The following is a 27823-nucleotide window of genomic DNA, read 5'->3' on the forward strand; positions in this document are numbered from 1 at the left end:
CAATCCTTGCAAGTGCAGGTCAAAATGCACCAAGAACAGATGGAGCAGGCCAATGCACGTCAGCAGCAATCCTTGCAAGTGCAGGACAAAAGGCACCAAGAACAGATGGAGCAGGCCAATGCACGTCAGCAGCAAGCCTTACAATTGCAGGAAAAAAGGCACCAAGAACAGATGGTTCTCCTGGCCAAGTCGATCCGTGCCGGACCGGCAGCAACAACCCCGGGACCGGGTGACGACGGCAGCGTCCGGAAAGCGGTGAGACAAGCGTTGCAAAAGATGACCCCGGGTGATGATGTGGAAGCGTTCCTGGCGGTGTTTGAGCGGGTGGCCGAGCGGGAAAAGCTGCCGACCCCGCAGTGGGCTGAGGTATTGTCGCCCTATCTGACGGGGGAACCCCAAAAAGCGTACCTGGACCTCGGTACCGAGGACGCCATTGACTATGTGACCCTGAAAGCCGAAATACTGGCTCGGTTGGGGGTGAATACCTATGTACGGGCTCAGCGGGTAAATCAGTGGTTCTATGAGGAAGCCAAACCCGTACGCTCCCAGGCCTATGACTTATTACATCTTGTAAAAAAGTGGTTGCAGCCTGACACTCTGAGCCCGGCGCAAATGGTGGAAAGGGTAGTAGTGGATCGTTTTGTGCGCACTTTACCCGTCACCGTTCAACGGTGGGTAGGACAGGGTGACCCGAGTACCCTGGACCAATTAGTGTCCCTGGTAGAGCGGCATGTGGCTACGCAGGACTTGATACGGGACACTGAGACTTTGCGTACCGCCCGTCGGTCCGGCCCCTCCAAGCCTAGGGCCAAGGACCCACCGCCGACACCGGTACAGGAGTCCGCTACCATCCTGGCTGAGGCCGCGCCCGCCGTTCCTGAGGTCCGGAAGGCCATGTACCCTAAACGACAACTTGTCAAGGGGGTTTCCTTCCCTATTAGATGTTGGCGGTGCCAGCGGGTGGGACATATGGAAGCCCAGTGTCCCCTGACCACGGAGCCCATGGATTGTGGGGTTACCCGGCGGGGTTCAATGTATGCTCAGGTGGTGTGTACCGCTGACCTGGTCTCCCCAGAGACAGAGCCCCACTTGTGCCAAATACAGGTGAATGGATGTCCGGTTACAGGATTGTTGGATTCCGGAAGCTTAGTGACCCTTGTGCGATCCACCTTGAGAGCTAAAGTAAAGGCCACAGGACGCACCGTGGGGGTGGTTTGCATACATGGGGACCGCCGCGACTATCCCACGGGGATTGTCACCATCACAGCACCTTGCGGTCAGGTGCAACATGAGGTGGGACTTCTTAACACTCTTCCTTATGACGTGATCCTAGGAAGGGATCTGCCCTATTTTTGGACTTTATGGAGGGGACCCCCTAAGTCCCCTCAGATATTGGTCGGTCCGGGACCTGAGCCCTACAATCCTGAATCCGGGACACCTGCCGTAGGGGTCACCATGATAGGGACAGAGTGTGAACCCGATAGGTCGCCCCTAGAGGTATTGGCAGGAGAGGCTGAGACGGTCGAGCCCATCCCGGAGTTGGAGGCGTCCCCGGATACGTTTGGGACAGCCCAACTCCAGGACCCTACGTTAATACATGCCCGGAGTCGGGTGACAGTAGTTGACGGGGTGGCACAGCTGCCCGGTGCCCAGGTAAGGTACCCCCATTTCGCTCTTAAGCAGGATTTACTCTACCGGGTAGATGAAATACGGGGCGTAGGGGTAGAACAGTTGGTGGTGCCCCAGCCGCATCGCCGGCGGGTCCTCGACTTGGCTCATAAACACCTGATGAGTGGTCACCTAGGGGTCAAGAAAACGCAGGAGCGAATATTGCAAAGGTTCTATTGGCCCGGGGTCTTTGGGGAGGTAAAACGGTTCTGCGAAACCTGCCCGGAGTGTCAGCTTACTGCACCCCTGACCCATTTTCGCAGTCCGTTGGTACCGTTACCCATTATAGAAGTCCCTTTTGAACGGATAGGGATGGATCTGGTGGGGCCCCTCGTAAAGTCCGCTCGAGGGCACCAACACATCCTAGTGATCGTTGACTATGCCACCCGGTATCCCGAGGCGATACCTCTCAGACATACTGCAGCAAAGCTTATAGCTCGGGAGTTGTTTGCTGTGTTCTGCCGGGTGGGGTTGCCCAAGGAGATCCTTACGGATCAGGGGACCCCATTCATGTCTAAAGTGACCAAAGAGCTATGCCGGCTACTCCAGATCAAGCAGTTGCGTACGTCTGTGTATCATCCTCAAACGGACGGTTTAGTCGAGCGTTTCAATAAAACCCTGAAAACCATGCTAAGAAGGGTGATTTCAAAAGACGGGAAAGACTGGGATATGATGCTTCCCTATTTGATGTTTGCCATCCGTGAGGTGCCACAGGCATCCACGGGGTTTTCGCCTTTTGAGTTGTTATACGGGCGACATCCCCGGGGATTGTTGGACCTGGCAAAGGAAACATGGGAACAAGAGCCCACCCCCCATAAAAGTGTGATCGAACACATTTTAGGAATGCAGAACCGCATAAGCGCGGTCATGCCAATTGTGAAGGAGCATTTACAGGAGGCTCAGGCCGCGCAAAGCGGCGGCTACAATAGACAAGCCACCGTGCGGACCTTTAAACCCGGGGATCGGGTGTTGGTATTGATCCCCACGGCGGAGAGCAAATTCCTGGCTCAGTGGCAAGGCCCCTACGAGATAAAGGAAAGAGTAGGGGTGGTTAACTATAAAGTATTGCAGCCCGGTAGGCGGAAACCTGAACAAATATACCATGTCAACCTATTAAAACCTTGGCAGGAACGGGAAAGCCTGATGGCTGTTTTTTCCCCACCTCCCTCCTCTTCGGGTCGTTCACATCCGGCTCCAGCGACCTCCGGAGAGGACGAACCGGAAGTAAGGATTGGAGAAGCCCTCACCAAGCAACAGAGGCGAGAGGCCAGACGGTTGGTTCAGCAGAACCCCGATGTCTTCTCCGAGCTGCCCGGTAGGACCAGTCTGATACGACATGATATTGTCACCGAGCCCCACCTGAAGGTACGCCTGAAGTCATACCGGGTGCCGGAGGCTCGACGACAAGCCATATCGGAGGAAGTAAAGACAATGTTACGCCTGGGGGTCATCGAAAAATCCCGGAGTGAATGGGCTAGTCCGATTGTCCTAATACCAAAACCCGATGGCTCCTTAAGGTTCTGCAATGACTTTAGGAGATTGAACGAAATATCCAAGTTCGATCTCTACCCCATGCCCCGGGTGGATGAGCTGATTGATAGGCTGGGACAGGCGCGATATTTTACCACGCTCGACCTGACCAAAGGGTACTGGCAGGTGCCACTAACGGAGTCCGCCAAGGAGAAAACAGCTTTTGTTACGCCGGAGGGTCTCTTCCACTATGTTGTCTTGCCTTTTGGGTTACATGGCGCTCCGGCCACGTTCCAGAGGTTGATGGACTTAGTGCTGGAACCCCACCAGGCGTATGCATCAGCGTACCTGGATGACATCATTATTTACAGCTCCGATTGGCAGACCCACTTGGAACAGGTACAAGCGGTGGTGGACGCGCTTCGAACAGCCGGATTGACAGCCAATCCCAAGAAATGTGCATTGGGACTCACGGAAGCCCGCTACTTGGGCTACGTGATAGGCCAAGGAGTGATTAAGCCCCAAATTAACAAGGTTGAGGCGATCCAGAAGTGGCCTAGACCCCTGACCACGAAGCAGGTTAGGGCCTTCCTGGGTATCGTGGGGTACTACAGGAGGTTTGTAAAGGATTTTGCGAGACTATCAGCCCCCTTGACTGACCTTCTCAAAGGCAAGAAGTCCGTCATGGTGCGCTGGACTCCGCAGGCCGAGGACTCCTTCCGGGCCCTGAAGGGGGTCCTGTGCGGACGGCCCGTTCTTGTCAACCCTGATTTCCGGAAGGAGTTCATAGTACAGACTGACGCCTCGGAGGTCGGCCTGGGGGCAGTGCTGTCTCAGGTGGTTCAGGGGGAGGAACACCCCGTCACCTTCTTAAGTAGGAAGCTCACCCCTCCCGAGCGGAATTATAGCGTAGTGGAGAAGGAGTGCCTGGCGATCAAGTGGGCCTTGGAGTCCCTACGCTATTACCTGCTGGGACGGCAGTTTCGCTTGGTGACGGATCACTCTCCACTGGTCTGGATGAGGTCCGCCAAGGAACGGAATGCCCGGGTTACCCGGTGGTTCCTTTCTCTGCAGAACTTCCGGTTTACGGTTGAACACCGGGCCGGTAGGTTGCAGGGCAACGCCGATGCCTTGTCCCGCGGCCCGTGTTTGATGGCTGGAGTTCAACCCCGCACGCTTGAACTGAGGGGGGGGTATGTGAGACTGTGACCGGGGTTATCTATGACGGCCGGTATGTCTCGCCCAGGTTGTGCTCACTCCATGATAGAAAGTGAATCCACTATAGGGTTAATGCTGTTTCCCTACAGACTGAAGGAAGGGTTAAATAGAATCAGGAACGAGGGCAGGTGTGCCGGGTGGGAGGGAGTGATCACAACTCCCTGAGTCTCTGCTGGAGAGACATGTATATTGCTGTGGATTTTTGTTTGGACATTAAACACCGTGTGCTGTGAACCTTGATGCCTGGATCCCATGTCTTCTGCTGCGCAGCCGACCGCGCTACCTCACAATATATATATATACAGAGGAAGAACTTGATTTACATACATGTGCTTAGTTGATGTATCCTGTTATTAGCCATATGAGAAGTGATATATTCTCTCTGTATTGATTTCTAACTGTTTAATGAAAATGATCTGATTTAAAAAAAAGAGGTGCACGGGACCAGTGTACCCAGACTGTGAGTGCTGATCCCAGGAGGCCAGTCGATCCAGATGGCCCCTTTCCAGTACCCTGGTAGCTGTAACCTGCTAAGCTACCGAAATGTTCTTTTGTTGACTGTTCCAGTTTAAGAGTTTAAAAATGTTGCATTTAACCAGTTTTTGCACAACTTGATAAAAATGGACCCAGACTGCAGGACTGTCAGCAGTCAAAAACTTTAACCTGTAAATAGTTGCACCAGTTGTGCAATACCAGAGTACAACCTTACCAGTGGACTGTAATTAACACCACCACCAAGGAGAAGATGGTTGCAGGAAAGGTCTGCGTCAGAGGCGACCAAGACCTGGTCACCATAGAAACCGGTGACCTTCCTCCTAGGGGTTTTGGGACCAGGACCTTTGGGTGGTGGGTGAAGGGAAAGGGGTACTCCAGTTGCAACATTCAAGCCAATGCCTCCCCTGCGAGGGAGAAATGTTATTGATAATGTTTACCTGTATAATAAAAATTGTTGACCTGTGTGAGTTGCAGCCTGGGGACATGCTGGAATTAACCAAGAGAGAATGTAGCACCCCTGAAGCCATCAGGGAGCTACAAGGTACTGCATCCCCACCAGGATGCAGGACCTACCCCTAGGGACCCAGAAGACCAATGCCGGTAACAACAAAAACGTTTCAGTTAATCCCTGTTATATCCCCAAATTCCCCATAGACTGGTACAGACTAGGGTTGAACCTAATGGATGGCCACTTAGAGGTGAAACCGATCCAGTCCACTATACAACCAGGTGGGAGAGGCAGACAGTGGATAGTCAGAGTGAGTGGAGAGAGTCGTCGGTGACGGATGGAGAGTGAGTGGAAGCACTGACAGGAGTGTGACGGTGACCTGAGGGACCAGGCGTGGGGTTGCCGGTGGAGTACGGTGGAGTGCTCCTGGGACCATAGCACCAACAGGGTACAGAATCCTAGGTCAGGCAAACCCTCCAGGCAGACCTGATAAAATCTGCACAGGGAGGGGACCATCAAGGACCTCACTGACCTTGAAGTTCGGGACTCAGTAGCAACGGGAGAACCGGGGAACAGGACCAGAGACTCTGACCCCACAGGGTTCACGCTACCGTCATACGGACTACCGTTGAGAGACTACCAGGAGGGGACCCCCTGTCGCTCCAAGCCATGGGGACTCACCAACCAAAGACAGGACCAGGGGAAATAATCCACAAGGTCACTAAACCAGCACTGGGACTAAGGGGACCAGTGGTCAAGACCAACCTTCCTCGGGTGACCAGTTTCCATCTTACTGTGAGTAAAGGAACCAATTACACTGCAACCCCCCTGTGTGGCCTACCTTCTTTCTTAGGCTGCCACTAACACCAGCCCCAGTAGTGAGAACTGTGCAGCGGCGGCTCCATCTACATAGCCACAACCCACAAGTGGTGTCACGTAATAAGCTTTCATTTAATCTCCCCTGTAAATGTACCCCTTTTAAAAGCATCCCCAGGGACAAGGAACCGGGCAACGGCCACCAAGTGACATCTCCCCAGCAATACACCACCCGGGACCAAGTACCCCATAGCCCTGGGCGACACACACATGATTCCTTCTTTTTTCCTGACTGAAATGGAAAAATGTCTTTTTTTAACATTGAATGAAAAGTGGAAAAACATTATGTGTGAGCATAGCCTAAAGTGGAGAAGGTGTTTTATTTTTTTTTATTTTACCTTATATATAAGTCGTTATCCAGGTAAGAATGTTTCTTAACATTTTATCCAGTGAAATCCTTTTTAACTTCAGTTTTGTATGTTTTATTGTCAGTCACAAAAGATGGCATAATACTCTTAACTAGAGATGAGCGAACCGGTCCCGGAGAACGGAGGTCTCGTTCGAGTTCGGTTCGTCGAACGTTCGACGAACCGAACTCAAACCGCATAGAAAACAATGGCAGGCAATCACAAACACAGAAAAACACCTAGAAAACACCCTCAAAGGTGTCCAAAAGGTGACAAACAACTCACAACACAACACAAACACATGGGAAAGTGACAAGGACATATACTCATGCGAAAACAAAAGAGCTGGACAAGGAAAAAGAGGAGACACAGATATATGAGTATATGCAAGGAAACATCGATGCCATTACTGTGCAACTTGATCCCTGCTCATTTTAGGCTTCCAATCTGGATAAATTGCCTGAGCTTGCCACGTACGCCTTGGGGATCTTGTCGTGTCCTGCAGCCAGCGTTCTCTCGGAACCTTTCTTCAGTGCTGCTGGGGTCTGCTGGCAGATAAGCACATGCGTCTGTCCACTGACAATGTGGACATGGCTCTCAGAGGACTTTTCTTTCCCTGGGTCAGCCAGGGGACGCGAAAGGCACACGTATTTTTGAGAGTGCCCAATTAGTGGCAACGAGGGAGACTGTGGTTGGAGTCCCCTCGCTGTGTTTCTAAAAGAACCAAGATGAACAAGTCATGGCTCTCAGAGGACTTTTCTTCACCTGGGTCATCCAGGGGAGGTGAAAGGCATGCGTATTTTTGAGAGTGCTTCATGCAAAGCATCTTTTTAATTTTGAAAAGGGGGGTCAACTGATGCCAGTCAAGTGGGGTGTGTGGCCCAATTAGTGGAAACGAGGGAGACTGTGGTTGGAGTCCCCTCGCTTTTGAAAAAAGAACCAAGATGAACAAGTCATGGCTCTCAGAGGACTTTTCTTCCCCTGGGTCATCCAGGGGAGGTGAAAGGCACAAGTATTTTTGAGAGTGCTTCATGCAAAGCATCTTTTTCATTTTGAAAAGGGGGATCAACTGATGCCAGTCAAGTGGGGTGTGTGTGGCCCAATTAGTGGCAACGAGGGAGACTGTGGTTGGAGTCCCCTCGCTGTGTTTCTAAAAGAACCAAGATGAACAAGTCATGGCTCTCAGAGGGCTTTTCTTCCCCTGGGTCATCCAGGGGAGGTGAAAGGCATGCGTATTTTTGAGAGTGCTTCATGCAAAGCATCTTTTTCATTTTGAAAAGGGGGGTCAACTGATGCCAGTCAAGTGGGGTGTGTGTGGCCCAATTAGTGGAAATGAGGGAGACTGTGGTTGGAGTCCCCTCGCTGTGTTTTACATGATTTTCGAAGGGCATGACATGCCTAAGAGGTTGAGTTTCAGCATCTGCAACTTGTTGGCTACAGAAAGGCTGCCTTTACACCCTTTTGAGACCGAGGATTTTCGAGACCTTATGCCCATTGCAGTGCCCCAAGAGCCGATGGCCAGTCGCCACTCCTTCTCCAAGAAAGGTGTGCCCGCGCTACCACAGCAGGTCGCACACAACATCACCGATTCCTTGAGAAACTCTGTGTGTGACAGGGTGCATTTCACCACAGATACTTGGACCAGTAAGCATGGACAGGGGAGTAACATGTTACTGACTGGGCACTGGGTAGCTATGGTGAGAGATGGAGAAGGGTTTGCTGTACAAGTCTTGCCGTCCCCACGACTTGTGTGTCAATCCTTCCTCTGTATGTACAAGTTCCTCCACTGCTTCTGCCTCCTCAACCTCGTGTGGGTCCTCCACCTCGGCCCAAACCCTGTGTGGTCAGGCCACCCTTCCTTATAACTGCGCAAAAGGAATCCCACACACCTCCTTACTATGCTGGCAGCAGAGCTCAACAGCATGATGCGGTCAACTCTTTACTTAGAAATGTCTGGGAAATGTGAGTCACACCGCTGATGAGTTGTGGACGGTAAGCTCTGGAGCGTGAGACCAAGTTTCATCAAAGGTTGTCTCCACTCAACCAGCAGCCAGGGAAGGCCGGGTGCGACAATGATGCAAACCAGTCTGCGACCCTTCTTCAGGGCAATGTGACACACGTGCCTTGTATGGCTCATGTGTTGAACCTGGTTGTCCAGCAATTTTTAAAACACTATCCCGGCCTACATGGCCTTCTGCAGAGGGTGCGGTGTAACGCCTGCCTGGATCGACACACTCAGATGGGCTGTAAAGGATAGGCTAGAGGGAAGCCACTCACCAAGCTGGACCCCCAGAACCCTGAAACCCTTTAATCCCTATACAGTGATTTGGAATTACACAGGGCCCAAGTTGATCAATAGCTGTGGAAGGCTGCAGTTCCAGAGAATAGTAGTCATGCAGGGTGAAAACATTAATTGAGGAAGAGGAACAGAATGGGATGGCCAGGACTTAATCAGAAAACAAGCAGAGGTGAAATGCGGATCGGCCAACGAGGTACATAAACAGCAAGCAGGAAAAGTAGTCAGGTAACAAGCTCACAAAATCATAAAACTGAACTGGGGGTAACAGCTTTGTCTGGCAGTGGTCTGCAGACAGGAGGGGCCTAAAAAAGGGTGTGGTGTATTCCCATTGGTTGTAGCTGAATGATGGTACTTCATCTGTGAGATACCCACCACCTACATTCAGCCTGTGGTTCTGCATCTGTCAAGGTAACGCAGCCCAGTGGGTGAGCATAACCTGCGTCCACCTGCGCCGCTGGCATCGACTCCTTTCCCATCATCAGCACTATGCACGAAAGGAACACGTTGTCACCTGGCGACCAGAGTACAAATTGATTGAGTGGACTACGTTGGTGACTTAACAGCCGTGTGCGGCAATGATGCAAACCTGTCTGCGGCCCTTCGTCAGGGCAATGGGACACCCGTGCCTTGTATGGCTCACGTGTTGAATCTGATTCTCCAGCAATTTTTAAAATACCATCCCGGCCTACATGGCCTTGTGCAGCGGGCACGCTGCTATGTGCTCACTTTCATCCTTCGCACCCAGCAGCTCAACAACTTTCATCGCTCCGGAAGTCTTAGTGTCTGGCGGTTAAACGCCTGAAATGCGATGTTCCGACACGGAGGAATTGGAATCTGCACATGTTGCAGCGTCTGTGGCAGCACCGCAGAGCCCTGCTGAAATACGGTATGACGTATACCCTGGGCTAACTTGATCCAGAGGTGGTGCAGATCACGCTGCTGGAGTGGTGTCAGATCAAGGACCTATGCACCCTTCTACACAGTTTACAAATGTCGACGAAGATGTTTAGCACTGGCGATGCCATTCTCAGCGTGACAATTCTGGTCATCTACAAGATGGAGCACACTGTAAGCATTATTCGGAGCCAGGTGTTGGTCCAAGAGGAAGGGGAGGAAGTACAGGAGGAGTCATATGTGTGGCGCCCCTGAGGCTTCCGTCGCCACAGGAACATTGCACCACATCCAGCGGTGTGATGTCCCATTCTGGGTAAGGAAAGGAGTGAACGCCGGTCCCCAGGCAAATCTACACTACACCCATTGTTAGGTACACACTGGGACCAGGGATAGTGGCAGCAACCCTCCCATGCTGCATGCTGGGAGGGGTCGTAAGACCCATCCCTGCTCCTATAGGGTAGAGCTGAGCAACTAGGCAGGTGGGAGGAGCCACCAGAGAGCAGACAGGGAAAGGAAGGTCAAGTTTAGAGAGTGAGAGAGAGAGGGGAGAAGGAGGAGGAGGTCTGCGGGAGGTAGACGAGAAGGAGAAGCAGAAAGAAAGCTCTAGTCAGACAGGAGCTAAGAGAAGAAAGTGACGCTTCCTGGTGAAGACCCTGGGACTCAGAGGGTCCAGGTGACACCAAGCAGGGAACGAAGGGATTCCAGGGCCACGGATAGCTTTTGAGCTGTGGTGGCCTGTTCCACAGGAACATCGGTGGAGGGATCAAGCTGCAACAGGGGACGGTCCCTAGAAACAGAAGGAGTGAAAAATCATCTCTAACAGTAAACACCGAGGCCCAGGGAATGTTGCAAACTCCCCGGGCCACAGCCCACAGCAGAACCTCTAGAAAGGGGGCAAGTAACTGACAGGTGAGCTCCCAGCCTGGAGGCTGTGGTGGAGGCCGAGCAGGTTCATCCTAAAAGAGCTAGGCTTAAGGAGACAGCTGAAGACAGAGACACTTTAGAGAGAAGGGTACCGGCTTTCCTTCTAGAAATTACCCAGGATCGGCGGAGGTCCCTGACAGTGAGTCTCAGCAGTCCGGAGGCACCAGTGTGCTTAAGCCCAGGAAGTGTGAGTAAAGATCTTGGAATTGCACCCTCTGGTGTTGTCTCAGTTATTGTCGCCTGCATAGACTTCCACCACACCATAGACTCTCACGAGCACCAACTGTGCCCCGGGGTACCGCTCCACCTGTGGGGAGCAGTACCATCATTGCTGCCATTCCATCACCCCGGAGGCCTCATACAGCAGTGGCGACTTAATAGCCGCATACCACAGGTGGCGTCACGAACACAAACTTTATTCACCCCCAACACTGCAGCCATATTTAATTGACACCCACCAGGGCCACGGAGCCGGGCCCCGCCACCGCTGACGACCCCCGGACTAGTCCGGCCCGGCACCGGGTGTCCCATAGCCCTGGGGTGGGCGAGTCAACTTTGGCGTCACAAACAGGATTTCTTGCCCGGTCCCACCGGGTATTGTGCGCCTGAAGAATTGTGCTTAAAAGACTGTGTTATAGTGAGAAACTGCCGCCATTGAAGCCACTGAGCGCGGGAAGAAGGGGGGCGTGCCTGCAGAAAGAGCGCGAAAAGAAGCCCCACCCCCTTGTCTAAGAAAAGAGCGCAAAGCAGTGCCCGCTATGGAGAGCGGAGGAAGAAGATATGGCGCCTAGAAAAGCTGGCTGTCTGGCAGACCGAGTCTAAATGCCAGACCAGCAGATAAAGAAAATGTACCTGATTGCAAGCGGAGCGGTGCTGGCCGTGATGGGCTGGGCGCCAGTCTGGCGCCAGATGCTGGTGCAGCCTCCGGCCCTGCCTCCAAGAAGGGAAAGGGTGCAGCCGAGTGGCGTGGTCGAGCACCCGAGCAGTGTAGCAGTGAGCGTTCCCCAGGTCAGCAGCATGGCGGAGAAGCCGCAGAAGTGCACACCAGGGACCCGGGAAATGGATCCTGAGCTGGACCTGCTCCGGGAGGAGATGAAGATCCTGGCCCGGAGGCTGAGCACCATGCAGACGGAGGTGGACCAGCGGAGAGAAAACCGGATGGCGCCTGGGGACGTGGGCCACAGGATGGAGGCCGCTGAGCAGCGCCCGGGTGAGCTATATACTGCTTTGACCCGTCCGGACTCGCGGCCCTACCAAGCGCCAACGCCCAGCCCCTCCACAGCCCTGATAGACTTCCTCGCCCGCCCCGCTGAAGCCCCAGGGGACGCCAGAAACCTGCCAGAGGGCCCCGAAGATGGCGCCTGGTGCCACCTGGGCCCCGAGCCACTGGTGGGCCACCTGCCGAGTCCCCCTGTTAGCCTCCTGGGAACCACATCACCGGGAGCGAGCTGGGATGCCACTCCGGTCCGTGATCTGGGACTGGCCCGGCCCCTGCGCCCTGCCGAAACCCCGCTGGCGAAAGGGCTAGCCTGTGCCCGCCAAGTGGAGCTGTTTCAGCAGGAGAGGGAGCTCCGGGAGGAGAAGCGGAGGGTTGTGGAGGCGTCCAACCTGGCCTCAAAGGCACAGATCTGGAAGGCCCGCAAGGGATCCCAGGGCCCAGTGAGAAGGGGCCAAGTGATTGACTTCAGGCAGACGGCGGGCTGGGGCTTTATCCGGGAGCCCGGCCAGGGCAAGGATGCCTTTGTCTCCCACCGTGACATTGAGGAGCACTTGACCAAGGGCCACCCAGGGCGCGATGTCCAGCCCGGCGACCAGGTGGAGTACACACGTCTGATGGGGAGCCGTGGCTGGTATGCCCTGAGTGTTCATGTCCTGCGGGAGGAGGAGGCCCCAGAAGAACCGGAGTGGCGCCGCACTATGCCAGCGTGCAGTACCGCCCCCGCCAGCAGCACTACCTCAGAGCAGGCCCAGGCCGCAGAACTTTGCAGCAGGCCTGCTACAGCCACTCAGGAGACGCAGACCAGGATCTCCATGGCCTACATGCTGCCTAGGGCCCTGCCAAAGTGGGACCCCAAGGACCCCAGCACTGAAGAGTGAAAAGAAGAGAAAGAAGAAGCTGAACTGTATATAGCCCCTGTCAGCCCCTCATCCCTTTGTGAAGACGTCCCTTTTGTTTTGCCCTAATGTTCTTTTTGAAGACGACACCCTTTCCTGCCTTACTGCCTTGTGTAATTTTTGAAGATGTTACCCCCATTGTTTATGTGTTACCAGGCCACGGAATTGGAATGTGGTCCCTGGTGGCTGTGAATGTATAATGTGTCCTGTGTTACCAGGCCACTGGACTTAGTAGCGGGTATGTTGCCTTTGTAGTTTAAAAAGTTGAACGAACTGCCAGGCTACTGGACTTGTTGTAGCCAAGATGTAAATAGTTGCACCTGTTGTGCCCCCTACCAGAATTATGGGGCAAGTGCCAAACCGTGCAATGGACTGGAAGTGCACATTTAGAGTTTCTTTATAAGAAAATTTTGCAACGTTAAAGTGACTGTGCCTCCCATAAAGGGAAGAAAAGTTTTAAAATGTTTTGTTACATGCATGTAAAAATGTCTTTTGCAATTCCTTCCACATTTTCTGTTGTTTTTCAGCCCGAGGACGTGCTGGGATTCGCTGTAGGGGAGTGTAGCGCCCCTGAGGCTTCCGTCGCCACAAGAACATTGCACCCATCCAGCGGTGTGATGTCCCATTCTGGGTAAGGAAAGGAGTGAACGCCGGTCCCCAGGCAAATCTACACTACACCCATTGTTACGTACACACTGGGACCAGGGATAGTGGCAGCAACCCTCCCATGCTGCATGCTGGGAGGGGCCGTAAGACCTATCCCTGCTCCTATAGGGTAGAGCTGAGCAACTGGGGAGGTGGGAGGAGCCACCAGAGAGCAGACAGGGAAAGGAAGGTCAAGTTTAGAGAGTGAGAGAGAGAGGGGAGAAGGAGGAGGAGGTCTGCGGGAGGCAGACGAGAAGGAGAAGCAGAAAGAAAGCTCTAGTCAGACAGGAGCTAAGAGAAGAAAGTGACGTTTCCTGGTGAAGACCCTGGGACTCAGAGGGTCCAAGTGACACCAAGCAGGGAACGAAGGGATTCCAGGGCCACGGATAGCTTTTGAGCTGTGGTAGCCTGTTCCACAGGAACATCGGTGGAGGGATCAAGCTGCATCAGGGGACGGTCCCTAGAAACAAAAGAAGTGAAAAATCATCTCTAACAGTAAAAATCGAGGCCCAGGGAATGTTGCAAACTCCCCGGGCCACAGCCCACAGCAGAACCTCTAGAAAGGGGGCAAGTAACCGACAGGTGAGCTCCCAGCCTGGAGGCTGTGGTGGAGGCCGAGCAGGTTCATCCTAAAAGAGCTAGGCTTAAAGAGACAGCTGAAGACAGAGACACTTTAGAGAGAAGGGTACCGGCTTTCCTTCCAGAAATTACCTAGGATCGGCGGAAGTCCCTGACAGTGAGTCTCAGCAGTCCGGAGGCACCGGTGTGCTTAAGCCCAGGAAGTGTGAGTAAAGATCTTGGAATTGCACCCTCTGGTGTTGTCTCAGTTATTGTCGCCTGCATAGACTTCCACCACACCATAGACTCTCACGAGCACCAACTGTGCCCCGGGGTACCGCTCCACCTGTGGGGAGCAGTACCATCATTGCTGCCATTCCATCACCCCGGAGGCCTCATACAGCAGCGGCGGCTTAATAGCCGCATACCACAGGTGGCGTCACGAACACAAACTTTATTCACCCCCAACACTGCAGCCATATTTAATTGACACCCACCAGGGCCACGGAGCCGGGCCCCGCCACCACTGACGACCCCCGGACTAGTCCGGCCCGGCACCGGGTGTCCCATAGCCCTGGGGTGGGCGATTCATATGCAGAAGAGATAATAAGATCTACAAGGTCCAGACGGTGAGCTGCACCTAGGCTGAAGTCAAGGGACAGTGGGGGAGAGGGATTAACAAGGGCGCATAGTATCAGCAAAAATTGTTGAGGAAGGTGCAGGAGCTCATGAAGAAATGGAGGACGAACTGGCGATGGTCATGGAAGACTCAGCAGATGAGTGAGAGCTTCCTCACATTTTGGTTGTGCGAGGTTGGGGGGAGAGGGCAGAGGAAGGAGGCACGATTCTCACCTCTCTGCCACCAACACACCAAGGACTTGGTCCTCCTGGATGCACAAGACACATGAGCGCCTTCTTGCTGCACTACCTACAACATGACCCTCGGATTGTACGAATTCGAAGTAATGCTAACTACTGGGTTGCCACACTGTTAGATCCCCGGTACAAGACAAAATTTGGCGAAATAATTCCTGCCATAGAAAGGGACGCACGTATACAGGAGTATCTGCAGAAGGTGGTACGCAATCTTAGATCTGTTTTTCCACTAAACACCAGTGCTGCACAGAGTGAATCTCAACGCTTTGTCATGGATAGGAGGAAATGGTCTTTTACTTGTCCACATCTGAGGGACCGAGGGCTGTCTGCTGTGCTGAGATGGCATTGAGTACGGTGTCCCTGCAGAGTTGCACTTTTGGTCATATACAAAATGAGTTGAAAAAGGACAGATGCTGGTGGAAAGGGGAACAGGTGTGTTGGAAAGGGGAAAAAGTTTTTGTCCGTGGGTTTGGTGGTTAAGCAAAAGTAACATTTGCTGAAGAAACACCATCTGTTACGGTGGGACTGGCAGATTTGGATAAGGTGGTATATACTATGTTACCGCTATATAACGAAAATTAATAAGAAAAGAAAGAGAAAGGTATATATCCCCATCAGCTGTCAGTGTCCACCGTGCTCCCAGATGGAAAAGGAGAGGTTGGCAACTGGAAGGTTAGGTGGAGGATACAGAGCTGTGTGGCTATGAAACTAATAGTAGCCTGAACCGAGTTAGACGCCACTCGGATCTGGAGACTGGGAGCCCTGTTAGCGTCACAGGGTCAACACGCCCACCCAGCCCAGGAACTCCCTGTTAACATCACAGGGGCCATTGAATATGCTGACCGTGTGCATTGGGGCCGCACCTGTGGACAGCAGGCGCATCAGCAGCAGCAGGCCTGTTAATGCCACTGGGCTGCACAAGCAGGACTGGTAAAACAGGAGCTGGTCTTAACCGTTCTGCGTTACCAACTGTAGTGGCGGCCTGCATCGACGCCCTATCCCTGCCTACCTCTGGCCTAAAGCCGCAATGGGTTCAACACATGGAGGTGTGCTCTTTCGGAGCATAATAGAAGGCTGTGCACCTCCTTGTTGGCTCCAGCCCGTTTTATAACCTGGGTCCGCCCCAAACCAGGGTGGACCACAATGCACCTCCTGGAGACAAAAGCAGAGTGACACGTCATGAGTGGCATAACTAGCGTCCTATTTGGAACCGCAACTTCAATAATGACCTCATGGTTGCCACGACACAAACACCTCACCAGTCATCAAAACCAAAGAAGATCCCAGTGGTCACTTGTACCAATATATAAAATAAAAGGAAGACCGCTGGTATGAAGGAAACCAAAGAGCAAAATATATGGTGAAATACACAGAATTTTAATAATACAGTGTGCGTGACATAAGGACAGACAGTACAAGCGAACAGAGTATTAAAGTCGCCAGACACAAAGAATGCACAAACAGCACCAGCAGGTGGAAGACCAGCTACTAAACACGTGGAACAGATTATAAACAGGCCAAATGGCCAGAAGAAAGAGAGGAAAAGCAAATGAGTCAAAGGGTGAATTCCCCATATAAGGCTTTCCCTAGAACAGTGCCAAAAACATGTCATGTAATGAAGTTATGGCAAATTTACCTTGAGACATGTTAAAGCTGTTTAGCAAGCAGGCTGGTGGTGATGGGCGGGACTACGACGCATGTTTCACCGGGCGTGGCTTCGTCAGGAGGAAGCCACGCCCGGTGAAACGCGCGTCGAGGCCCCGCCCATCACCACCAGCCTGCTTGCTAAACAGCTTTAATATGTCTCAAGGTAAATTTGCCATAACTTCATTACATGACATGTTTTTGGCACTGTTCTAGGGAAAGCCTTATATGGGGAATTCACCCTTTGACTCATTTGCTTTTCCTCTCTTTCTTCTGGCCATTTGGCCTGTTTATAATCTGTTCCACGTGTTTAGTAGCTGGTCTTCCACCTGCTGGTGCTGTTTGTGCATTCTTTGTCTGGCGACTTTAATACTCTGTTCGCTTGTACTGTCTGTCCTTATGTCACGCACACTGTATTATTAAAATTCTGTGTATTTCACCATATATTTTGCTCTTTGGTTTCCTTCATACCAGCGGTCTTCCTTTTATTTTATATATTGGTACAAGTGACCACTGGGATCTTGTTTGGTTTTGTATTCTCAATGGGACCCTCCCTTTTAGGGAAGTTGTAGGTTTACAACCTCACCAGTCATCGTCTGACCATCAATAATGATGTGACAAGTCATAGGGGCGGGCCTCTGCAAGCCATTTGGGAGTGGCCTGGCCACATCGTCAGGACACCTGATGCCCTGTGGTCTATATGGGCCCCCCACATCAGTGGCAGGGCCAAAGAGTTCATTACCGGACCTAGTCTCTGATGCAGTAAGTGTCTGAGCATGCTCAGTAGCATGAAATACAGTCTCTGAAAAAAGACTATCAGCTTTAGCATGGTGTCTAGGCACAAAACAGGACTTAGACCCGGCACGGAGTGCAAGTACCTGTGCAAAGAGGCTTTTCGCACTAAGTGTGGGAGCATGCGCTGTATCCCGAAATGAAGACTTAGCCTCAGGAATGGCACAGTCAGGCTGAGCATACTCACTAGGCGAAACACTGTAGTTAGGCTGCGGCTGGGGTAAATCGGCACACGCATGCGCACTAGCTGCCTCTCCACACTTAGACGTGGAGGAGAATTTGCTCTTCGGGTGTGGACTTGGAGATGCTGTCTATGAACAGAAGGAAAAGCTAAAGGTGTGTGTTACAGCAAGGAGCCACCGCGGAAACACTTCGTTCAATTGTGAGGGGAGTCATTTTGTAGTTTGGTGAGGAGTACCGTAACGCAGCATCCTGTGACACAGACCAACATTCTTATGGTGCTGTCTATACTGCTTACCGTGAGAGGAGAGTAAAGTCTGTATTTCTGGCAACTGGACATCACAGTACCCGGGTACAGTAGGCTGTGCCCAGACAATAATGCGGGCACGCAACACTTTGTTTTATTAGCAAAACACATATCTGTTCTGGGTAGGCCGACTATTTATAGACAATAAGACTTGCTGCCTCTGCACTGTCAAATTGTCACGTACACTTTAAATCGTAGAGGGACAGCGACACATGTTTGCATTGACTGTTGATTTTCAAGATTTCCATGACTGTGTTGCAGAGCTGTGTGGTTTGCATTCACACTGTTATCATCTGCCTTATCTGTGAGGCTTTAGCTAACAAGGGTATTCAGGGGAGTAATGTGTTTTGTCTATGTTTATGTAGATAACTGGGAAGCTCTTGTGATGCGCCACTGGTAAGTCTTGTTTGCACACACACACACTCACACACACACACGCACAAACACACAATTACTGCTACGCAGAAGGATTAGCAGGTAGTAGGCAACAGAATAGATTGTTCAATTATTTAAATTGTATGCATGGTTCTTATTGTTTGTTTTGGTAAAGTTAAACAATCATTTATCAACCCAACTGACTAGAGTCCTTTTCCTGTTGCCTGGTTTTGCTGCATACTGGGGATCCCACCCTGTACACGACTTAAAATGAAGCATAAGTCGCAATGTGAATTTCACTGTGCCACAATGCGGCCTAGCATGCCTGTGCAACCACCGACTGCCCCATCAAGTGTATCTGCGTGCTCTTCATCCTCTGTGACTGGGGACAGCAGTCTCACATGGTTTTTCACACTGACCTTCCACCCCTTTACACGCAACAGGGAGTGTGATTGGCAGGTCATTACTTGTTTTGGAAGTGGAAACAGATGGTATTGTTGAGCTGTCAGACATCGAGAAAACCAACATTGGATGCAGGCTACATTATATCCACACCTGCACCTTCGTCACAGATTGGCTGGACTACCTGCATTTAATAATTGCATTCCAGAAATGGAAATGAGTGTAGAATGCACATGTGTTGTACCTTGCTTGGCAGCAAAGGAACACTAACTTAGTATTACAGACAATTTTAGGAAGGCAGAAAAAGAGTCAGCTCTTTGGGCAAATTAAATAGCATGGCAAAAGTGGACAGGTGGGCACAGTGGCTGTGTTCTGTGGGAACCAGGACAGTAAAGGAAGCCTCACTTTCTATCCCTCCGAATGATCAAATGCAGCAAAGAATTCCCTGAGTTTGCTATAAAATTAGCGTAGCAAAATGTGCATGAGGGTGTCATGCAGAGGTGCTGCAAATAGATTTGCACCAGTGGGACACTAATGAAATACAACAGCCAGTTCTTCTATGCCACTAAATGGCAGCTTTTTTTGCTATCATTATAGCTTATTAAAAACAGAGCAGGAGGGTGTCATGCAGAGGTGATAGAAATAGCTTGGCACCAGTAATAATGAAATACACCAGCCAGTTCTTGTATGCCACTAAATGGCAGCTTTTTTTGCTATCATTATAGCTTATTAAAAACAGAGCAGGAGGGTGTCATGCAGAGGTGCTAGAAATAGCTTGGCACCAGTGGGACAATAATGAAATACAACAGCCAGTTCTTGTATGCCACTAAATGGCAGCTTTTTTTGCTATTATTATAGCTTATTAAAAACAGAGCAGGAGGGTGTCATGCAGAGGTGCTAGAAATAGCTTGGCACCAGTGGGACAATAATGAAATACAATAGCCAGTTCTTGTATGCCACTAAATGGCAGCATTTGTTGCTAATATTATAGCTTATTAAAAACAGAACGGGAGGGTGTCATGCAGAGGTGCTAGAAATAGCTTGGCACCAGTGGGACAATAATGAAATACAGCAGCCAGTTCTTGTATGCCACTAAATGGCAGCTTTTTTTGCTATTATTATAGCTTGTTAAAAACAGAGCAGGAGGGTGTCATGCAGAGGTGCTAGAAATAGCTTGGCACCAGTGGGACAATAATGAAATACAACAGCCAGTTCTTGTATGCCACTAAATGGCAGCTTTTTTTGCTATCATTATAGCTTATTAAAAACAGAGCAGGAGGGTGTCATGCAGAGGTGCTAGAAATAGCTTGGCACCAGTGGGACACTAATGAAATATAACAGCCAGTTCTTGTATGCCACTAAATGGCAGCATTTCTTGCTATTATTATAGCTTATTAAAAACAGAGCAGGAGGGTGTCATGCAGAGGTGCTAGAAATAGCTTGGCACTAGTGGGACACTAATGAAATACAACAGCCAGTTCTTGTATGCCACTAAATTGCAGCTTTTTTTTGCTATCATTATAGCTTATTAAAAACAGAGCAGGAGGGTGTCATGTAGAGGTGCTAGAAATAGCTTGGCACCAATGGGACAATAATGAAATACAACAGCCAGTTCTTGTATGCCACTAAATGGCAGCATTTTTTGTGCTATCATTATAGCTTATTAAAAACAGAGCAGGAGGGTGTCATGCAGAGGTGCTAGAAATAGCTTGGCACCAGTGGGACACTAATAAAATACAACAGCCAGTTCTTGTATGCCACTAAATGGCAGCTTTTTTTGCTATCATTATAGCTTATTAAAAACAGAGCAGGAGGGTGTCATGCAGAGGTGCTAGAAATAGCTTGGTACCAGTGGGACAATAATGAAATACAACAGCCAGTTCTTGTATGCCACTAAATGGCAGCTTTTTTTGCTATCATTCTAGCTTATTAAAAACAGAGCAGGAGGGTGTCATGCAGAGGTGCTAGAAATAGCTTGGCACAAGTGGGACAATAATGAAATACAATAGCCAGTTCTTGTATGCCACTAAATGGCAGCTTTTTTTTGCTATTATTATAGCTTATTAAAAACAGAGCAGGAGGGTGTCATGCAGAGGTGCTAGAAATAGCTTGGCACCAATGGCAACTAATGAAATACAACAGCCAATTCTTGTATGGCACTAAATGGCAGCTTTTTTTGCTATCATTATAGCTTTCTAAAAACAGAGCAGGAGGGTGTCATGCAGAGGTGCTAGAAATAGCTTGGCACCAGTGGGACAATAATGAAATACAACAGCCAGTTCCTGTATGCCACTAAATGGCAGCTTTTTTTGCTATTATTATAGCTTATTAAAAACAGAGCAGGAGGGTGTCATGCAGATGTGCTAGAAATAGCTTGGCACCAGTGGGACAATAATGAAATACAAAAGCCAGTTCTTGTATGCCACTAAATGGCAGCTTTTTTTGCTATTATTATAGCTTATTCAAAACAGAGCAGGAGGGTGTCATGCAGAGGTGCTAGAAATAGCTTGGCACCAGTGGGAAAATAATGAAATACAACAGCCAGTTCTTGTATGCCACTAAATGGCAGCATTTTTTGCTATTATTATAGCTTATTAAAAACAGAGCAGGAGGGTGTCATGCAGAGGTGATAGAAATAGCTTGGCACCAGTGGGACAAAAATGAAATACAACAGCCAGTTCTTGTATGCCACTAAATGGCAGCTTTTTTTGCTATTATTATAGCTTATTAAAAACAGAGCAGGAGGGTGTCATGCAGATGTGCTAGAAATAGCTTGGCACCAGTGGGACACTAATGAAATACAACAGCCAGTTCTTGTATGCCACTAAATGGCAGCATTTTTTGCTATCATTATAGCTTATTAAAAACAGAGCAGGAGGGTGTCATGCAGAGGTGCTAGATATAGCTTGGCACCAGTGGGACAAAAATGAAATACAACAGCCAGTTCTTGTATGCCACTAAATGGCAGCTTTTTTTGCTATTATTATAGCTTATTAAAAACAGAGCAGGAGGGTGTCATGCAGAGGTGCTAGAAATAGCTTGGCACCAGTGGGACAATAATGAAATACAACAGCCAGTTCTTGTATGCCACTAAATGGCAGCATTTTTTGCTATTATTATAGCTTATTAAAAACAGAGCAGGAGGGTGTCATGCAGAGGTGCTAGAAATAGCTTGGCACCAGTGGGACAATAATGAAATACAACAGCCAGTTCTTGTATGCCACTAAATGGCAGCTTTTTTTGCTATCATTATAGCTTATTAAAAACAGAGCAGGAGGGTGTCATGCAGAGGTGCTAGAAATAGCTTGGCACAAGTGGGACAATAATGAAATACAATAGCCAGTTCTTGTATGCCACTAAATGGCAGCTTTTTTTGCTATTATTATAGCTTATTAAAAACAGAGCAGGAGGGTGTCATGCAGAGGTGCTAGAAATAGCTTGGCACCAGTAGCAACTAATGAAATACAACAGCCAGTTCTTGTATGGCACTAAATGGCAGCTTTTTTTGCTATCATTATAGCTTTCTAAAAACAGAGCAGGAGGGTGTCATGCAGAGGTGCTAGAAATAGCTTGGCACCAGTGGGACAATAATGAAATACAACAGCCAGTTCCTGTATGCCACTAAATGGCAGCTTTTTTTGCTATTATTATAGCTTATTAAAAACAGAGCAGGAGGGTGTCATGCAGATGTGCTAGAAATAGCTTGGCACCAGTGGGACAATAATGAAATACAAAAGCCAGTTCTTGTATGCCACTAAATGGCAGCTTTTTTTGCTATTATTATAGCTTATTCAAAACAGAGCAGGAGGGTGTCATGCAGAGGTGCTAGAAATAGCTTGGCACCAGTGGGAAAATAATGAAATACAACAGCCAGTTCTTGTATGCCACTAAATGGCAGCATTTTTTGCTATTATTATAGCTTATTAAAAACAGAGCAGGAGGGTGTCATGCAGAGGTGATAGAAATAGCTTGGCACCAGTGAGACAAAAATGAAATACAACAGCCAGTTCTTGTATGCCACTAAATGGCAGCTTTTTTTGCTATTATTATAGCTTATTAAAAACAGAGCAGGAGGGTGTCATGCAGATGTGCTAGAAATAGCTTGGCACCAGTGGGACACTAATGAAATACAACAGCCAGTTCTTGTATGCCACTAAATGGCAGCATTTTTTGCTATTATTATAGCTTATTAAAAATGGAGCAGGAGGGTGTCATGCAGAGGTGCTAGAAATAGCTTGGCACCAGTGGGAAAATAATGAAATACCACAGCCAGTTCTTGTATGCCACTAAATGGCAGCATTTTTTGCTATTATTATAGCTTATTAAAAACAGAGCAGGAGGGTGTCATGCAGAGGTGATAGAAATAGCTTGGCACCAGTGGGACAAAAATGAAATACAACAGCCAGTTCTTGTATGCCACTAAATGGCAGCTTTTTTTGCTATTATTATAGCTTATTAAAAACAGAGCAGGAGGGTGTCATGCAGATGTGCTAGAAATAGCTTGGCACCAGTGGGACACTAATGAAATACAACAGCCAGTTCTTGTATGCCACTAAATGGCAGCTTTTTTTGCTATCATTATAGCTTATTAAAAACAGAGCAGGAGGGTGTCATGCAGAGGTGCTGGAAATAGCTCGGCACCAGTGGGACAATAATGAAATACAACAGCCAATTATTGTATGCCACTAAATGGCAGCTTTTTTTGCTATCATTATAGCTTATTAAAAACAGAGCAGGAGGGTGTCATGCAGAGGTGCTAGAAATAGCTCGGCACCAGTGGGACAATAATGAAATACAACAGCCAGTTCTTGTATGCCACTAAATGGCAGCATTTTTTGCTATTATTATAGCTTATTAAAAACAGAGCAGGAGGGTGTCATGCAGAGGTGCTAGAAATAGCTTGGCACCAGTGGGACAATAATGAAATACAACAGCCAGTTCTTGTATGCCACTAAATGGCAGCTTTTTTTGCTATTATTATAGCTTATTAAAAACAGAGCAGGAGGGTGTCATGCAGATGTGCTAGAAATAGCTTGGCACCAGTGGGAAAATAATGAAATACAACAGCCAGTTCTTGTATGCCACTAAATGGCAGCATTTTTTGCTATTATTATAGCTTATTAAAAACAGAGCAGGAGGGTGTCATGCAGAGGTGCTAGAAATAGCTTGGCACCAGTGGGACACTAATGAAATACAACAGCCAGTTCTTGTATGCCACTAAATGGCAGCATTTTTTGCTATTATTTTAGCTTATTAAAGACAGAGCAGGAGGGTGTCATGCAGAGGTGCTAGAAATAGCTTGGCACCAGTGGGAAAATAATGAAATACAACAGCCAGTTCTTGTATGCCACTAAATGGCAGCTTTTTTTGCTATTATTATAGCTTATTAAAAACAGAGCAGGAGGGTGTCATGCAGAGGTGTTAGAAATAGCTTGGCACCAGTGGGACACTAATGAAATACAACAGCCAGTTCTTGTATGCCACTAAATGGCAGTTGTTTTTGCTATCATTATAGCCTATTAAAAACAGAACAGGAGGGTGTCATGCAGAGGTGCTAGAAATAGCTCGGCACCAGTGGGACAATAATGAAATACAACAGCCAGTTCCTGTATGCCACTAAATGGCAGCTTTTTTTGCTATTATTATAGCTTATTAAAAACAGAGCAGGAGGGTGTCATGCTGATGTGCTAGAAATAGCTTGGCACCAGTGGGACAATAATGAAATACAGCAGCCAGTTCTTGTATGCCACTAAATGGCAGCTTTTTTTGCTATTATTATAGCTTATTCAAAACAGAGCAGGAGGGTGTCATGCAGAGGTGCTAGAAATAGCTTGGCACCAGTGGGAAAATAATGAAATACAACAGCCAGTTCTTGTATGCCACTAAATGGCAGCATTTTTTGCTATTATTATAGCTTATTAAAAACAGAGCAGGAGGGTGTCATGCAGAGGTGATAGAAATAGCTTGGCACCAGTGGGACAAAAATGAAATACAACAGCCAGTTCTTGTATGCCACTAAATGGCAGCTTTTTTTGCTATTATTATAGCTTATTAAAAACAGAGCAGGAGGGTGTCATGCAGAGGTGCTTGAAATAGCTCGGCACCAGTGGGACAATAATGAAATACAACAGCCAATTGTTGTATGCCACTAAATGGCAGCTTTTTTTGCTATTATTATAGCTTATTCAAAACAGAGCAGGAGGGTGTCATGCAGAGGTGCTAGAAATAGCTTGGCACCAGTGGGAAAATAATGAAATACAACAGCCAGTTCTTGTATGCCACTAAATGGCAGCTTTTTTTGCTATTATTATAGCTTATTAAAAACAGAGCAGGAGGGTGTCATGCAGATGTGCTAGAAATAGCTTGGCACCAGTGGGACACTAATGAAATACAACAGCCAGTTCTTGTATGCCACTAAATGGCAGCTTTTTTTGCTATCATTATAGCTTATTAAAAACAGAGCAGGAGGGTGTCATGCAGAGGTGTTAGAAATAGCTTGGCACCAGTGGGACACTAATGAAATACAACAGCCAGTTCTTGTATGCCACTAAATGGCAGCTTTTTTTGCTATCATTATAGCTTATTAAAAACAGAGCAGGAGGGTGTCATGCAGATGTGCTAGAAATAGCTTGGCACCAGTGGGACACTAATGAAATACAACAGCCAGTTCTTGTATGCCACTAAATGGCAGCTTTTTTTGCTATCATTATAGCTTATTAAAAACAGAGCAGGAGGGTGTCATGCAGAGGTGTTAGAAATAGCTTGGCACCAGTGGGACACTAATGAAATACAACAGCCAGTTCTTGTATGCCACTAAATGGCAGCTTTTTTTGCTATCATTATAGCTTATTAAAAACAGAGCAGGAGGGTGTCATGCAGAGGTGCTAGAAATAGCTCGGCACCAGTGGGACAATAATGAAATACAACAGCCAATTGTTGTATGCCACTAAATGGCAGCTTTTTTTGCTATCATTATAGCTTATTAAAAACAGAGCAGGAGGGTGTCATGCAGAGGTGATAGAAATAGCTCGGCACCAGTGGGACAATAATGAAATACAACAGCCAGTTCTTGTATGCCACTAAATGGCAGCATTTTTTGCTATTATTATAGCTTATTAAAAACAGAGCAGGAGGGTGTCATGCAGAGGTGCTAGAAATAGCTTGGCACCAGTGGGACAATAATGAAATACAACAGCCAGTTCTTGTATGCCACTAAATGGCAGCTTTTTTTGCTATTATTATAGCTTATTAAAAACAGAGCAGGAGGGTGTCATGCAGATGTGCTAGAAATAGCTTGGCACCAGTGGGAAAATAATGAAATACAACAGCCAGTTCTTGTATGCCACTAAATGGCAGCATTTTTTGCTATTATTATAGCTTATTAAAAACAGAGCAGGAGGGTGTCATGCAGATGTGCTAGAAATAGCTTGGCACCAGTGGGACACTAATGAAATACAACAGCCAGTTCTTGTATGCCACTAAATGGCAGCATTTTTTGCTATTATTATAGCTTATTAAAAATGGAGCAGGAGGGTGTCATGCAGAGGTGCTAGAAATAGCTTGGCACCAGTGGGAAAATAATGAAATACCACAGCCAGTTCTTGTATGCCACTAAATGGCAGCATTTTTTGCTATTATTATAGCTTATTAAAAACAGAGCAGGAGGGTGTCATGCAGAGGTGATAGAAATAGCTTGGCACCAGTGGGACAAAAATGAAATACAACAGCCAGTTCTTGTATGCCACTAAATGGCAGCTTTTTTTGCTATTATTATAGCTTATTAAAAACAGAGCAGGAGGGTGTCATGCAGATGTGCTAGAAATAGCTTGGCACCAGTGGGACACTAATGAAATACAACAGCCAGTTCTTGTATGCCACTAAATGGCAGCTTTTTTTGCTATCATTATAGCTTATTAAAAACAGAGCAGGAGGGTGTCATGCAGAGGTGCTAGAAATAGCTCGGCACCAGTGGGACAATAATGAAATACAACAGCCAATTGTTGTATGCCACTAAATGGCAGCTTTTTTTGCTATCATTATAGCTTATTAAAAACAGAGCAGGAGGGTGTCATGCAGAGGTGCTAGAAATAGCTCGGCACCAGTGGGACAATAATGAAATACAACAGCCAGTTCTTGTATGCCACTAAATGGCAGCATTTTTTGCTATTATTATAGCTTATTAAAAACAGAGCAGGAGGGTGTCATGCAGAGGTGCTAGAAATAGCTTGGCACCAGTGGGACAATAATGAAATACAACAGCCAGTTCTTGTATGCCACTAAATGGCAGCTTTTTTTGCTATTATTATAGCTTATTAAAAACAGAGCAGGAGGGTGTCATGCAGATGTGCTAGAAATAGCTTGGCACCAGTGGGAAAATAATGAAATACAACAGCCAGTTCTTGTATGCCACTAAATGGCAGCATTTTTTGCTATTATTATAGCTTATTAAAAACAGAGCAGGAGGGTGTCATGCAGAGGTGCTAGAAATAGCTTGGCACCAGTGGGACACTAATGAAATACAACAGCCAGTTCTTGTATGCCACTAAATGGCAGCATTTTTTGCTATTATTTTAGCTTATTAAAGACAGAGCAGGAGGGTGTCATGCAGAGGTGCTAGAAATAGCTTGGCACCAGTGGGAAAATAATGAAATACAACAGCCAGTTCTTGTATGCCACTAAATGGCAGGTTTTTTTGCTATTATTATAGCTTATTAAAAACAGAGCAGGAGGGTGTCATGCAGAGGTGTTAGAAATAGCTTGGCACCAGTGGGACACTAATGAAATACAACAGCCAGTTCTTGTATGCCACTAAATGGCAGTTGTTTTTGCTATCATTATAGCCTATTAAAAACAGAACAGGAGGGTGTCATGCAGAGGTGCTAGAAATAGCTCGGCACCAGTGGGACAATAATGAAATACAACAGCCAGTTCTTGTATGGCACTAAATGGCAGCTTTTTTTGCTATCATTATAGCTTTCTAAAAACAGAGCAGGAGGGTGTCATGCAGAGGTGCTAGAAATAGCTTGGCACCAGTGGGACAATAATGAAATACAACAGCCAGTTCCTGTATGCCACTAAATGGCAGCTTTATTTGCTATTATTATAGCTTATTAAAAACAGAGCAGGAGGGTGTCATGCTGATGTGCTAGAAATAGCTTGGCACCAGTGGGACAATAATGAAATACAAAAGCCAGTTCTTGTATGCCACTAAATGGCAGCTTTTTTTGCTATTATTATAGCTTATTCAAAACAGAGCAGGAGGGTGTCATGCAGAGGTGCTAGAAATAGCT

This window comes from Anomaloglossus baeobatrachus, chromosome 8 (genome assembly GCF_048569485.1).
Source record: "Anomaloglossus baeobatrachus isolate aAnoBae1 chromosome 8, aAnoBae1.hap1, whole genome shotgun sequence".
Lineage (NCBI taxonomy): Eukaryota > Metazoa > Chordata > Amphibia > Anura > Aromobatidae > Anomaloglossus > Anomaloglossus baeobatrachus.